Genomic DNA, 15,868 nt, shown 5'->3' with positions numbered 1-15,868 from the left:
CGTGAGAGTGTTAATTCCTTGAATTGCGACGTAATCTTCCACTTGTATCTAGGCTCTTGTCAAGTCTGATTAGTTTGTGGTGTTTCTACTAGCTAGGAGATCGACGGTTTCTAGGTAGAATGTGCTAGCAAAGTTGGTGTCTAGCGAATGGGATTCTAGAGATGTGAAAGGGACAAAAGTTTTCGATTTACGATTGAAGCTTTGGCACTGAACGGAACTTGCTCATTGTAAATTCCTTTTGTTTCGTTAGATCGCGAACCTGGAAATAGCCTTTGCTCTCTCGAGGTGTATTCACAATTCCCAATGCACTTGTATGTCGACACCCGTGTGTGTTCGCAAGTGTACTTATTCTCAAAGATAAGGTAGAAAATATTTCCATTCTACTTTCAGTCACTTGCAAGTTTGAATATTTTCAATTTGTTCTTTTTACAACTACAATTTCTTAAGACTAAATTTGAACATAGACATTGCGTGATTACATTTGGATATTATTTTATTGGATAATTTTATTGGAATTTTTGTTTTTCCATGAATTCTTTAATAACAAATGTATTTTGTATTTGAAATATGTATTATTAAGAATATTAAATTTTTGAAACTTTGAAATAAGCTGTAGGGATCCAAATAGCTAACAAAATCTTGCTCCTCGATAAACTTCTATTAAAGTTCACTTTAACAGAATATTAATCTGAGGCTTAGTTACCAGAATACATAATGTCGAAAAGTCAAAAGTTACAAAGAAAGATATTGCACCGCACTAACTTTTCGAGGAAAAATCGCCGCTAAATTCGTCAGAGAATGCGCTTTTGGAGTTTGATGCAAATCTCGTGAAACGCCCCGTGGTATTACATAGGGGATGAACGCTCTCTCACTCGGTACTGTTCTATATTTGCGCTTCGTTTGACGAAGAAAGCGAAGCTTTAGAAAAAAAATCGGAGCGCGGAATAACGCGAATCGACGTGTACTCGAAACCTTTCTCATAAATAAGTCGCATTTCGCGCGCAGTCTGAAGCCATTATCATTCGCAGGCTTAGAGCGCGTGGAAGTCACGACGTTGACCTCGATTTATTATCTTCGTCCACACGCCGGCGAGCCGCGGAAACGGCGGGACAATGCCAAAAGTTCATGAAAATGCCAACTCGTCGGCTTCTATTTCCTTTCGCAAGCGTGTGGGCGACTCTGTCGCTGAATTCACCAAACCGCTTTGCATTCCAATGAATATTAATCAAATGCAATTATTAAACGCAAATTGGAACTCAAACAACGACGGTTTCGTCATCCCTTTTCCCACCCTATCTCGATAGAATTGTCGGGATGTCCGGCTTCATTCACACGCATCTGTCTATCTATCTGCGTGTGAATTTGATTTAAAAAGCCACGAATTTGTATGAATAAATCTTTTTGTATCATCGGGATTTTCCAAATCGAACATCCAAGTTTTAAGAGGAAGCTTTGTTTCTTTTTACTTGTTCTTTCTTTTAATAAAACCTTTGCAAACATTTAAGGATCAATGAAACCGCTTAAGGTAGTAATGCGCAACTTTTTTAAAAAGTTATTTTCAAAAGGCTATTCTTAGAAATAGATAAAATCTTTCGGGCTATAATGTTTATTTGTATAAGATAGAAAATATAATTTTATATTTTTTACCATGAGCATGTAGGTCGCAAAAATTTCACAGGACTGTATGCAGTCTGCGGACTTATTATTAGGTTAAAGTTCGTGTCATACTAAGCAATCGAGATAGGATTGTGAATTAGAGATTAGAATTTGACCAATCAGATAATTTTAATTTTAATCCATTTCGTTTTGATTAGTTGAATTCTAATTAAAAGATATTGATTTTATCGGTAAATGGTGGAAGATTTCTTTTAAACTAATTTTTAGAATTAATTTTTAACAATTATTATTTAAGGATATGATCAAAAAAGGGTTATACTTCTTCTTTTATTGTATTCAACTTATTTAAAAATAGACGAATATTTCTAATCAAAGAATTATTTCTACGGCTTATCATGTAACGGCTTAAAGTTTTATTAGTTTGCATAAATTTGTCATTAAATCTAAGGGATAAAAGATTTCCTCCTGCAACGCTTATTAAGATTATTTTCAGTGAATTGGCGGTTCAATTTTCCAATAATTATCATCATTCGCATCGATTAAATCGCGCGTTCAATTAACGTATTAGCAAGGCAAATTTTATTGCGTCCCGCAGCCTATTTAGGCTACAATCAACAAGTGATGATGGCGTAATTTATGTTTTATACTAACTTATAGGATTTTTCAATTTCGTGATTTGCGAATGAATAGAGAAAGGGATGTAATTTTCTTTAACTTGTGTCATTTACTACAATTAAATGTACCTATTTTTTATTAAATTGTATAGAAAATTGAAAACTGACGAAATTGAAATTGAACTGTAAAAAAATTCGAATAATCTTAATTAATTAATATTATTAATTTTTCTGATATAAATAAATGAGAAATAAAAATGAGTAAAAATAAAACTTTATGTATTACTCTATTATAAAAGTTTCATCTTTTCGAGATGGATATCCCACATACAACGGGAATATATTAGGTGTTGGAATTAATTCGTAGCGTTTTTTAATGAAAGAATGTTATTTATTTCACATGAGCATTAAAAAATACATTAATGAAAGTACTTCCCATCACTTGTAAAACGCTACGAATTAATTCCAACACCTAATAACTTTATATTAACATTTTCCTCACATGTTTTTAATGCACATCAAACATTTGTCTATTATATTTTACCTTGTATAATAATTTCGTTATTTGAATTAGTGCAGAAATATCTGGATTAATATGTGAATTTTCCACGCAAGTAGGACATCGATTTTTTTTGGTATATCTTACTGACGCCAAGATACCAGACGAAAATTGACATTTAGAGACATCAGAAATCACATTTACGCCGACTAAGAACTAACACTTACTGCAAATGATTTCTCGTGAAAATGATTCATATCTGTTATTAAATTCGATTATTTGCATCCGGTGGGAACAAGAGCGCGAGATGGGCATCAATTAACATCGGATTAATTAGCCACGAGGACGAACCGACTAGCTCCTACGAGCTAAGACAGTCAACTTGAAATTTAACTTGCGCATCGCATCAACGTTCCTGACGTGAACTACTCGCGTCAAGATGGATCGCGCTAATGGATTAACGTTCCTACGATGTGTTTCATTTGTGTGTGTGCTTCGTTAATAAGATTAAAAATCTAATCAACAAATTTGCCAAAGAGCAGATAAAATTTAGGAGCACTTAATCCTATGATTGTATTAAAAATATATCATACAAAAGACTAATCGCGTCTCAAGTTAAATATGTATTCAAATAAATGTATCAGTATAGTTTTGTGAAATCTATTGTCTGTCTTATATTTTTTGTTTTACGTTTTTTCGTTTTAGTCGTTGAATCTTCGTTTAATTGACGTTTATCACGCGCTGAAACGCTTAAACGTTATGTGCAATCGATACTATGCATTGTAGGAAGACTTGCCAAATCAGTTGCATTTCACAATATCGCATTTTATTTTTCGAATTCGCATGTACGTAGAATTTGTGAATGTGGCCGCATCATAAACACAATTTAAGCGTTTTCTATGGATTCCATATCGAAAAATCTCGATTTCATTTCTTAAGGTTTCTTTCAACAATCTTGGTTAAGTTAACATGGATCCACTGAATGAGCTCTATGTAATCGTCGATTAGCTTAATCGAGGTCGGTGAAAGAGATCCTTAATAGGAATTTTATTCCAAATATGTTATTATTTATACTTTAATAGACTTTTATTATTTGCTCTGGAATGCATAAGCATCTTACAAGATGCAGTTTAGCATCTAAATTGGTATATTTTCTATTTCGAAATTGCCAAATCGGAATATGATTCATTATGAATTAATTATGTTGTTAATATTTAACAAAACTATATCAAATATTTCGATGCCAATACACAAAAAGAGAGATATAAAAATACTAAAATATGCTGTAATGTATTTATTATTTTTCTCTTGTTTTGTTTTTTATTATTTCTTTTATTACACTTTCATTTCAATATTTTTCTCTTTATAATCTTTCTTAATTAAAAAAAAAATTAACTAACTGTGGAGAAATTATATTACAAAAAAATTTGAATTAATTAATAGTGTGTCTTATTATATTTTTCTGTATTTTTTAAATCATAATTTTATATTTTTTGAAATAGCTTTGATCAAGTTTAAAAATATATTGTAACAAAAAAGCAATTATAATGTATAATTAACTTATGCATTAAAACTTTTTTTCTTGTTAAAACGTTCTAGGGATTGGTACGAATCAATCTTCCGAGAACTAATAACGTAATATCATTATTGTACAAACATAGATCTAATAACATTTAGTCACAAGGGAGAAAGAGGTTTTAAGTGCACATGGAAAGAGTAAAAACTGGGCTTGGCCTCGGAGGATTAGAGATACATGTCAGAAAAATTAGTATTCTAGCGTGGTGTTTATCGAACGAAGCTTGCCAAGCAACCATGATGTTAGCTCTTTTTCTCTTTTGAGAACACCGTAGCGACCATCCATCGTATGGTTGTTTATTTCATGTCATGCCTCATATTAACGGGCCATTTGAGTCTCGTACCTTTTCCTTAGCCTGATAGCGCGACGTTTACATTGTCACACAATCGTGAGTGCAAGACACATGTCTGTTTGTGTAAATTAATCTAGGAAAACAGACTTTTGCTCGAGGTAAACGCGATGTAGTGTTAGACGGAATTAACTTGTGTATTTTGCATAAGTATAATATAGTTTTGATTGTTGTCAAGCCAGTAAGCTCTGCATATTTAATTAAATTTAATATTTCAAAGCGATAATAGAATTAATACGTAGTAGAGCTAAGAGAATATATACGGTCGAAATAAACGCAGATTTCAAGTCGTACTACTCTAATCAATGTTTGTGTTGCACCAACGTCCAAATGGAGGAGTCATATTTTACACTCGTATCTGTGCAAACTGACTTTGTCAAGTTGCATATCGCCGCCCGTGCGTTTCGTGTCATGCTTGACGTTAACAAGACGTTTGTGTCTGTCACGAGTATCACCATTGCTTCAGGCAGATTCATCCAACGAGGTAAACGTTTACACTTCTCTGACAGTGTAAGATGACGTTTAGATTTTCATTTGACGAAGGAAATTGATTAATTCATTAGTGCTAAATTCGCATTACGTAGATGTATCTACGTAAAAGCTGTTTAACTTAAGAAACTTTATCTTGATAAAAAAAGTAAATATTTGAAGGAAACAAATTTATGGAAAATTCAACAAACCTATAAGCTCCAACGGGAAAAATACGAGAGAAATTTTTTTTTAGTTTTAGTTTTTTTTTAGCTTTTGCAGTATTGTCGAATGTTTACGATTCTGCAAGGAACATGAAGACTTGACATAGCGCGTTTAGTGTTTTCTGTTACAAAGTTAATTCGAGAATTTCTCAGAGAGCGAGTATCCCCAAGTGTACACTAAAACTTTTGGCAGCATTAAGAAACCAAGAAGAAGAAATGAACTCATGCGAGCAAATAGAGTCTATTTCGAAGAGACTCATATATAATTGCACATATTCTTCTTATTCTTTATTTATATTTCTTATTCCTTTGAGAAACTCTCCTAGAAAGAAAAGAAAATGAAAAGAAAAATAGTCTTCGAATCCATTTTTTATTGGTTAATTTAATTAATTATAATTATTGTATATTATTTATACATTACATATTAAAATATCACTTTTTCGAAAATGATGCAACTTAAAGAACGTGATTTTTTAATTATTATCATGAATGAGTTAAATAAATATTATCCTATCAACCATATTAAAACTAAAATCCATAAAAAAATCATTAAAATCGTTACAACCCAAAAATGATGGTGTTTTAAGGGTTGTCATTTAAAATGAAAATGACATTTGAGCATATTAAGAATACATTTTTCACTGATTTTATTTGATTAGTTATTAATTTTCTATTAAATTGAAAAATAAATTGCTTTATCTTTTTCTAAAAAAACTTAATTTTTTTAGTAGTGTCACTTTTGAAGCAAAGGAGCAATATGTGTGTATACATACACACACGCACGCGTACACACACACACACACACACACACACACACACACACACACACACATTGCTCCTTTGCTTCAAAAGTATATATATAAAACATAAAATCTAGATTGCCAATATCTAGAGAAAAGAAAAGGGATTTTTTTAAATGTCATATAATACAAAAACTCTTGATAAATTCCATTGTATGAACACATTGATATTATGCAGATAATTTTTATTAAGACAAAATGTTTATTGGTCTTTGTTATAGTATAGAATTACTGATAGAATTACGAATGGTGGTTAGTTTTGGTTTGCACTCGCTGTTTACGTCCCCAGAATTCCATGTTTGCACACAAATGCCCTGGTCATCTAAGGTAACGTTCACGTTTCGATGCCAATGCAAGCTGACGTTCGCGTTTTCGTAAACGGCAAAATTAGTTACGCGGAACTCCGTGATGGCTCGGTCGCGAATGACATTACCTATTACGTGATACGAATGAGCGGTTTGTTACCTTCGTTTTGCGATTGTTTCGGCATCCGAAATATCATCGTCGGTTTTAACGTCCCTCGAGTCGCAAAATATCTGTAAATTCAGTGAAATTGCAATGAACATGCGACTTTGTACAGACCTAGTTAGACACGGACGCGTCGGTTTATTTGGCTATCGTCAAATGAAAGGACCGTTTCAGCTGCGCTCTGCACACAAGACTCAATTTTCCTTTATTGTAAATAATAAGATTTTATTGTTGAGGATAGACCAAAAACAGAAATCAAAAGATAAAAACTTTTAACCCTTTGTTGTCATGTAGGGTCAAATAAATTCATAATTTAAATTTTGGGTTATATAACTTTAAAACGTAATTCATAATGGAGCTTCATGCAACATCTATCGAAAATTTGAAGATTTCTCTGTCAGTTGAGACAGTTCAACTATTCAAAAACGCATCAGTACATGTGTAGCAGCTGTTTGAAGAGAAAATAAATTCTCTTCAGATATCTGAATAAATTTTTTTTGAAACGCACAGAGAGACGTATTTTTGTTATCTCAAAGTATCACATTTTAGGAGTATCATTCACAAATTTTAACTTAAAAAGTTAGAAATGAAAAAGTTATTATTTCTTTATATTACAATTTATTTTTCTTTAAGAATTTTTAAAATTTTTTAAATTGTCATTTGATTTGTTACATTTGTTATTAAAATATATTTTATTATTATAAAATATATTTTATAATGTTTTATATTTTTTTTTGTTCAAATTGAACGGATAGTTTTAGAACTGTACTTATTTAAAAATCAAGATAATATTTGACCTAATCTGACAATTGCGACATGAAATAGGTGAAGGATTAAATTGAAAACTATATATTCATATAATTTTATTTTTAATGTGACAAATAATTATAAAAACTCATGATATATTCTTTTTTCGCAATAATGTAATATAATAATATTATTTCTTCAATGTAATATAATGGTGTTCTTTTTTTATAAGAAAGAAAGAAGAGAAACAAAAAATAAATCTAGTAATCATACATTTTTAAAGGTGACTGGGTCACATTTATCAATGCATCTGTTCGATCTGTTAAAAGCGACGCTTTTACGACTTTTTAGTTTTTAAAATTTCATATCTAGAAATAGCGCAAAATAGAGTTGTGCCATTATTTATTAAATCGTTTCCATATGCAGGGCAACATTTTAAAACCTGCACGTTTGTAAATACATTAGAATTGTCGTAATGGTAAACAATTAAATTTGCATTAGTAACTTGTATAATATCACGACCTTCCAATATTATACACACAAGAAAAGATCATTATCAATAAAGGGTTTCTTCCTTTCTCCTGAATGGTTGATGACCTTTTTTTTCACATATGGAAAAAGCCCGTTTTAACAATATCTGCTGAAAATCACCACAAAACCACTTGTTTTCCCATCCGTCCATGTTTCTTCATCGGAGCGACGAAAAAAAATCCGCATTGGACAAACGGCACGCCAATTGAATCGGCGTGGAATTACCGACGCCGCGTGGGACGATGGAGGTTGAAAAAAGGAGAAGTGGATTTTCTCGCGGGAAAATCGGCTTCGTGGCCAACGCGCGCGCAAGCTCGCATCACGCGCTACACTTCTCTCTCTTGTTCGCCGCGAACGCTCGCTCGCGTGGCCGAAAGGGCTTAATTGAATTTCTCTTAATTAACTGCCTTGCGCTACGATAATTGCAACGCACGAACTCTCCCATTACCGTAATTGTGGGTCTAATTAATGTAGTCCTGCTATTCTTCGTTCCACCACCGCCGTTTCCGGCCGGCGGATTAAATTTTTAGGGAAATTTTCAGCACAGTCCTTCACTTGTGTCCCGCGCACGCGTATCGCGAGATTATATTCACTGATATTCATGTCTGCTAAGATGCCGTGTGAAGATAAGATGGCCTTTGAGAGAACTAAATCTACTACGTACCTTCCTTTTGTCGAGTTGAACTGTCGTTTAACTAAATTGGATATTTATAAAGTATGAATCTCTTTACATGTAATGACGATAAATTAAATTATTAATGATGATACAATTAGAATAAATAACAAAGTATAATATATGTGAAAGAAATGACAAATAAAGAAAGCATAAAAAAATAATGAAAACAGATAGAAAAATTACATTTCCACTGAATTTGGACGTCTGTTTTATATTTTTTTGCATTATAAATTCACTAATACATTTACATTTTTCCAACGTGAATTTATTTTTATATGCTGTAAATATTCAGAATACGAAGTCACGTCCAGAAGTTTTCAAAATTTTTATATCATTCTGTTGCGTATGTAATGCATATATTTGAACGAAGACTTTATTTTAATGGCTGATACATAGTAAATATTTCTTATATCTTTTTATATTTTTAATTTCTGATGTAGAGAATGTAACAGTTGAAATTAATTATTTAAAAAATAAAACTCGAAGTTAATTTATTCTACATACTTATATCAAATTAATCAAAACATTTTATGAAAAAAGATATTTCTTAATGCGCGAAATATATGTAATATTCAAGTATATCATGCTTCTTCGAATATATCCAATAATACGAAAAAGATCCTGGTCGAAATGAAGCAGATTTACAATGTCGCAGATTTACAATGTTCGTATCTTCCCGTATGTTGCCATGAAAAGAAAAGAAAGGCAACGATACATGCCATTCTCTATCCTTACTGGTCGAATAGACTCGGAAACGAAGAAGAAGAAACGATGAGACTCTCTTGGCAATACACCCGATACACCCTTACGGGAAGAACAAATGGAGGTGCCATCGTCGTTCGACGAGAGTCTAGTACGTAATGGACGATTATACTGGACGCTGCGCCGTATAGCCGACATAGAGCGAGAGAGATTTATGAGACCGCAGGAATTGTGCGGCACGTAACTGAAATGAAAAAAATGCGAAACTATTCGGTCATTTCCGCGACTTTACCTATTTCAAGTTATAATACTATGATTGGTGCGTCGACTATACAGTCCAGAAGCCAAGCGTTGGAAAGTCACACATTTTACGAGAAATAAAAAATTTATTCTCTGCCGGAAATATCCGTGCGGGTCTGCAATTATATAATGATGAAAACAATCGAAAAACGAAAAAAGTTGTCCAGTGAAAATATTAATTGTAGTCTTGAATGTTTAAATTCTGTTTGCGTGCGTTTTTGTTTTATAATATTCTACTTAATAAAATTTACCATATTTTATTTCGATTGCTATGTATGACAAAATATAAACGATTTTTGTAACTATTGTAAAGAATTTGTTAGAAGTAATGTAGAAAATATATAAGAAATTTGATTTGATGCGTGCATGAAAATCTCACAATAAAAATCTCGCGGTGTCGCGACGTCCACGCCGTAAAATTATAATTCATAAACGTAGTCATCATGATTTACTATCATTGATCCGCTTCGAAACGGTTCGATGTATAAAACAATGCAATGCAGATTTTATCTACGCGTCTCCATTGTTGACTGTACTTGTGCGTGTAATATGTGTACATACGTGTGCGCGATGCCCGTAAACTTTTTATTGCGCTGTATATAATTGCTTACTGTGACAGATACTTCGAATATATTTCCATATGAAATTCACATCAAATGTTAATAGTAACAGCATCGATAGGATGCGCAGTATATGGATTCATTTTACGTATCACGATAATTAGTTTTTCATACATCAATGTCAATTAAGATGTAAAAATCATATGGTCGTAAACAAAATATTTAACAGGATAAAATGCACGGAAATATAACACAAAGGTATTTCTCTAATTTTATTATTCTTGTCATATTTTAACGTGGTGAAAAATTGTTTTATTTTAATTATTTCTGTTAATATTAATCCTTATTACAAAATATGTATATATAATAATAATAGATAAATTTGGATGAATTATCAGAGATAAGAAATAAATAAATTCAACTTTAATACATATCCCAGATTTTCAATAATTAAAATATATTTTGTAGAGAATTTTAAGAATTTGTTACAATAAATTAAATAATATTTATGGTTTCAAGGATAAATCATATAAATAAGATGCCAATATGAACAATTGTTAGTGTGTAAATTATAACGACATATAATAAGGCAATAAGATGTAATTCGCAAATAATTAGAATGTGTACTTAAGTGAAATTAATTGCAGATATTTTGATGTTGAATTTGAGTCTTCTTTATGGCGATAATTGATGACATATCGAACACAAACTCTCATCTCTCATTTCTCTCTCTCTCTCTCTCTCTCTCTCTCTCTCTCTCTCTAATTTAAATACTTATTTATGCTAAACTTGACATCTAAAATAAGAGTCGGTTTAAGAACAACAGGAAAGATCGAAGTTGTTAAACTTTTTCATTTGAAATTTTTTCGGTTTTTTATAATGTATACATTTAAATCAATGAGTGTTTCAACATTAATTCACATCTTTAACTAGATATTTAATTTTTTTCTAATTTGTGTCAATAGTTTTGAACATTGATAAATGAAATTTCTGTCAATAAGTAAATTGTAACAACTTATCTTATTATAATAAGTAAGTTGTCACTAAATTTGGACAAATTATATTATTTAGAATGTAATTATCTCAAACGTGCATATGTAAAAATAAATTATTTAAGATTATGATGAAACAACTTCATTGATGATAAAAATTCATGTAGAACACATTTATTTTAAGATACAGTACTTTAAAATTTACAAAAATATGTTAATACGGATTTTTCTTAAATTAAATATCAGTCTGGGATAAATTGATGCACTAGAATAATCTTTCTGAATCGAGATGTAACAATTAGCTAATTTTTTACTCGAGAAAATCGAGTTATTGTAACTAAATGTACATAAAAAAAAATATATAAAAGAATGATAACGTACTTACGGCATATATTTTCAAAATACAAACAATTCACAGAATGAAATATTTATTTCAAACAGTGAAAATTATATAAACAAACGTAACGTCTTCTACAGTTTAATTATGGCTGCCAAATTAATAATAGATAGAATAATAGAATGTCATAAAGATTATACGTATGTAAATATGGAGTAAAAAATGCTCATATATTTTCTTAAAAAATTAACACAATGTCAATGTGTTAAATTAAAATAATTAACAATATTTTTATTAATTATATTAATTTAAAGTTAATTTAATTATAGCTCGAAATAAGCCATGACATTGTGTTAATTTTATATGTAAATATTTATAAAAATGTGTTGCTTTCTTTGATAATTAAAAGCTAGTCCTACTTTCCCTTACATGAGTTAAACATTATCCTTATAAAAGATGACTTCATTGAACGTTTCTTATTGAACTGTTTTTGAAACTTTAATACCGCTAATGGAATAATGATTGCCACCGACATATTTGTTTCGATCTACAGTGTTCAAACATGTATCACATCGATAACAACTATGGGTGTTTGAGGACGCGCGTGACACACCAGTTTTTTTAATTAAATGAACGAATGCGTTCGACTATTCGTGAAATGTGACAAGGAACGATAAACACGTTTGGGTGCGGCACAAGTAATTACGACAAGTTGCTGCATTTATCGTCGTTTGACAAAGAGACACCGTCCGATGTTATTGCGAAACGAAATATCGAACCGCTGTGAAATAAATCGACCGATCGATCTTTCATCGGGAAAATGTTCCACTGCTATTGTTATAATTATGGCTTTTAATACCATCGTCGAGTATACAAAGATAATTGCTTGATTAATTTTTTAGCATTGTAATCGATCAGTCGGTTATATTGAGCGAGAAGAGATTTCAATGATCGGTTAAGCGTGTCCGATTATTCATACTGCTTCTATAATATATCTTTTACCCTGTTAAATTTCCTGTACACAATTTCTGTTAAATTTCCTGTACACAACAAATTTTGATATGTATTTCTAATGCGATTATAACAATTATAACAATTGTTTAATATTTAATGAATGTAATAAACGGATTTATAAAATTATAATATTTTTAATTTATTTTAATTATCTAAATGTTTAATGCTAAAAATTAAATGTAATTATGATTACAGAATCCTATCATTGAGAGAAAGTGTACTACTTTTTTTAACGGATTTTACGAATACAATATTTGCATTATTTCCAAACTAATCGTAATTATATTAAAATTACATTAAATTATATTTAAAAATATTATATTAAAAATCTGTATTAATCGTAAAAGACATTTTTAAAATATAATTATAGTTAATATAAAAATATTGCAAATATTATATTCGCAGAATACGTTAGAAGAAAATAGTACTTTTTCTCTCAATGATTCTCATCTAATTACTTAATTTTTGGCATTAAACATTTTATTAACTAAAATTAATTAATTATTAATTTTTCTATTAATCTATTTAAAATAAAGTTAGAATATTGAAAATGAAATAGTTCGATACGAAACGCAATGCGATATTAAAGCAGGGTGTTAATTGGGAAGCCACCGATACGACAAACCCAGCGGTCGTCGCTGTGCATTCGATATAATTCATACGCTTAGCTGAAAATTAATTGAACTGCCGAGCATTGATATTGGCAGCGAATCATCGGCCCAGTTGCTGAAATTTGACGAAATTTCGATGCCGCGCGATGGAGCGTGATTCTCGTGTCCTACGTAGAGTGTGCCAACTAAACATTTGTCGATGTTACAACGCATCATGCGTATTCCTGTCGTAATTACGCGTTTGCAGACGAAATCACTCCCAATAGTATTCTTACTCATGCACGAAGGTAATAGAAATAAAGACAAATCCTCTCTGTATCGGTAATATACGACGAAAATTGTAGATGATGCAATGAATTTTGCAATCATGGCAGTTTTGTGACGTTAAATTAAATTAAATAATTAATTTTTTAATTTAAAAATTAAATTAAAGAATTCTCTCTCTCTCTCTCTCTCTCGTTCTACTTGTAAAATGTTACAATTAAAATAAACAAAAGTTTATGTAATTTTACAAATGTACTTTAATAGAATTTCCATTTTAGAGTTTTAATCAAAATAAATAATGTCGAAAATTAAGAACGAAATTGCAAGTTGAATTCGAAAACAAGTTCATATTTTTTTCACAAGAAATAATACACATAATAATTATAGTGTAAAAACATTGTAGGAAAAAATGTTCAAATATAGAAAAACATACTTTTGTTTGACGTGTTGCCACTCCATCACCTCGGTAATTAACGCGATAACGCAGCCGGTTGCGGTGTCGGTCACCGCCGCGCCGAAAGTGCAACCCGCTCGATAGTACGGCAAGGAGCTAATTAAATGCGGGCGTAACAGCCGCTCGCTACACGCTTTGATGCTCATCGCTATCGGCCGATGTTTGTTCATTTCCGCGTTCGTCCATAAAGAATTCAAACTCTAATTGGAATTCCATTACCATTAGACGCGCCGGCGGAGCCCCGCGCTGCGTCAGTCGCTCTAAACTGCATATTTCGCGGATTAATTAAAAAGTGTTTTGCATGCAGAATTTAGCGAAAAGAGCGGTATATGCGGCGAGTGTTCGTCCACCGTTTTTTATTCTCGTCAAAGGAGACGGTCAGTCGTTTGGTCCACAGAAGCAGGCTTTATATTTAAAATCTAATTTCTTCTTTTTTTTTTTTACACTAAGAGAGTATTTGAAGCCCTTTTAAGCATACGCCTCGTTAACGGTTCATCTGCACTTCCTTTCTTCATCTTCTCTTTGCCGCGTGAATACAAAAATACAATTAATTTACCTATTGTACACATAACTATAGGGAAATATTTTATGTTATATTAAGTGCCATTTATATCTCTCTCCAGGGAATATGATATCTGTTTTCCACATATGGCCAGTGCCTAAATATATTCACTATACGCACGGATATATTCGATATCTTAGTTATTTCATTATAATATATAATTTTACTGTTAAAATATTAAAGGATTAACTTAAATCAATTCCTTGAGTTAAATGACATTTTGTTATTTGTAACTTTTGTGTGTATCAAAATATTTTATTTTCATACAAAACATGTGGTTAAAAGATAACCACACTTAATTAACTCATTTCTATGAATTGCTTAGTTTCCAAGTAAATAGCGTTAATGTATGCTCTTAATAAATAATAAACTAAATTTTAGTCAAAAATGCATTTTTTAAGTTAAATTGTTTAATTCCAATGTTTTAGTTAAATTAATGATGTAATGCGCAGGAGCAATAACGACCTACAGGAAAAATAATTCAAATTGGATATAATTTGATATTATGATTTTAACAGTAATGCATCATCTATTCGTTCACTTTTCGCTATTATATTGTTAAATTCATATCAAATCGAATGTCAAATTATACTCAATTCGAGTTATTTTTCAATTATTATCATTAATCTAACTAAATCAATGGAATTGAACAATTTAACTCAAAAAATATATTAAATTTGATTCAAATTTAGTTTATTTATTAACAATAAATGCATACGTTAATATGGATGCTGTTTACTTTTAAAATTAAACAATTCAACTGCAGAAATTTACTGATTTACATTTTGACGTATATGAAAAATCACAAAGTATTATTTAATTCAAGAGATTGTATTGCCATTGCTCTTTTCATATCTAATAATGTAGATATAAATATTACAAGCAACAAGCAATGCAAAAAACGATTTTTAAAAAAATTTTAAAGTTAACCAAAAACTTTTATAGTACTAATCGAAGACTATTGATGCGATATATCAAGCGTTCATCATTTCGCGATGGGAGTACAACATTCATAAAATCGCAATAGTACTGAAAATTTCCTCTTGCAATCGCGCATTGTTCTTTTTCGTAACGACTCATTCCCACTCTCCGAAGCGGTGGGCCTCGTTGAATTGTAGCTTTCATGTCGGCCAGTCATAAAAAATTTACTTGCAATTTCCGACAGCCCATCCGTGAATGGAAAGTTAGTGTTTCAATAAAACGAAGCGTGACTTGTGGTACAGCTTGGCACGTAACGCGCAACGCGGGTACTCATTTGGAATAACAAGAATTAGAAAGAGGAACAGAGAGGGAAATGCAAATCAAGTGAAGAGGAAGGTTGAAATATGCGTGGGACGAGGACAGGCTAAAATATACTTTTTAATAAATTTCCGCTTGCATTCAACTACGGAACTTTTTATTATTCCGATGATTATCGTGTCGACAATGTTCAATGAATGAAAAAAAAAACGTATACGATTCGCAGGATGAAAACGATAAGTAATCGCTCGATAGTTTCGACAT

At 31.2% G+C, this 15,868-nt stretch overlaps 1 protein-coding gene across 7 annotated transcripts in view; it reads left to right on the top strand.

Annotated features, from left to right (window-relative positions):
* Positions 1–15,868, top strand: part of KaiR1D (Kainate-type ionotropic glutamate receptor subunit 1D) — a 429,757-nt gene that overhangs the window by 172,922 nt on the left and 240,967 nt on the right. The window lies entirely within an intron of this gene.

The sequence above is a fragment of the Acromyrmex echinatior genome, chromosome 3 (genome assembly GCF_024713525.1).
Source record: "Acromyrmex echinatior isolate Ae372 chromosome 3, ASM2471352v2, whole genome shotgun sequence".
Classification (NCBI taxonomy): domain Eukaryota; kingdom Metazoa; phylum Arthropoda; class Insecta; order Hymenoptera; family Formicidae; genus Acromyrmex; species Acromyrmex echinatior.
This window is presented reverse-complemented; position numbering and strand designations above follow the sequence as displayed.